Raw genomic sequence first — 1406 nt, 5'->3', positions numbered from 1 at the left:
CTTAGTTTGTCAAATTTTGACGAGATTATTTTGTTTTGAAACATGAGCAGAAAAATGCTCAGATATATATTTCACTTATTTTACAGAATTTCTGTGTTTTTTTAAATCATTTTTTCATTTTGTCATTTGTATAAAGCCACCCCTCCTCGTGTCGCTAAATAGCCAAATGGCGGTGATAGATCGATTACAATAAAAGTTGATTTCCTCTATAAAAAAAGTACTTGATCAAATTAAGTTACTTTTTTTCAGAAAACTTCATTCCATAACGGGTACGTACAATATAATTTTAGTTCCGTTAAGAATTGAGTTATTTTGTGAAAATGTTGGTAAGTTTAAATGATAGTAAATTATTTGTTATGATTGTTGTTATTAGTGAATGAAATGTTGTGATATACTGATATTGGTGAGAATTATGTGGAGGTATTTTAGTTTTTTATTGGTGTTTGTTGGTGGTTAGTATAGAAGTGTGATATAAAAACAGTGGTGCGCGCGTAATAAAATATACTTACCTGATGTAGGGGTAACGGTGATCATTACGGTCGTTCCACCAGAGCGAGGCCCATCCATTGCACTGCGGTTGGGTTGACCTTTGCGATCGTCCCAAATGTGGATGACTCGAACATGCTATTTCTAAGTGTGGGGCCTGCGTACGCGCTCACCCCGATAATACAATCAAAATCAGAAATCCTTCCCTACTTCTTCCAAGTACCTCTCACTCGTAGGTTTGTACTCCCTCCGCTTAATCTCTGTAATACCAAGAAATAGGCAATTTCTCTCGACCAGTTTATTATCCACTTCAATTCCAACGTTCTGATTGTATCTAATTTGCATGTAAATGTAATCAACGTTTAATCGTGAGGAATTCGTCTAGCTGTCGCCTACAGCTACTGAAAGTGTCTTCTTTCGATATACAGTGTGGACATAAGCCCTGTTACAAAATTTCTGAACTATTTATTATGATAATATTAAAATAAGTTTTATATTTAATTGTCATTATATGATAATGTAATGTATGATTTCTTACTTTTTTAGAAACAAAAGCTGTTAATTTTTAAACAATGTATGTTGAATTGGAGAGAAGATTAACCATAGAGCAACATGAGAATGACGTACGGCACAAGAAATATTCAAGTTGGGGGAAAAAAACTCAAAATCAACAAAATGTTTATAAAAAGGACGATTACTAATTACCTGGAAACTTCGTTGATCAAAGATAGACAACGTCCCAACAACTTAGGAACACCTAAACTTAAAAAAAAAAAACTTAGGAAAAAATCAGGCGAAATCCAAAAAAATCTATGAGACAAATGGCGAACAAAGCACAAACATCACCAAGGACGATGTGAAGGATATGTCGAAGTGACCTATTAATGTCATCTTATAAGCTCCAAAAGCGACAGTTCTCT

At 34.0% G+C, this 1406-nt stretch overlaps 1 non-coding gene across 1 annotated transcript; it reads left to right on the top strand.

Annotated features, from left to right (window-relative positions):
- Nucleotides 1–501: 501 nt before the first annotated feature.
- LOC145271588 (U1 spliceosomal RNA) lies at nt 502–664 on the top strand. Its single transcript, XR_013865996.1, has one exon. It is a non-coding gene; the product is annotated as a U1 spliceosomal RNA (small nuclear RNA).
- Nucleotides 665–1406: the final 742 nt, after the last annotated feature.

Source organism: Euprymna scolopes, chromosome 46, assembly GCF_053919585.1.
Source record: "Euprymna scolopes isolate OS-2025 chromosome 46, ASM5391958v1, whole genome shotgun sequence".
NCBI lineage: Eukaryota > Metazoa > Mollusca > Cephalopoda > Sepiida > Sepiolidae > Euprymna > Euprymna scolopes.
This window is presented reverse-complemented; position numbering and strand designations above follow the sequence as displayed.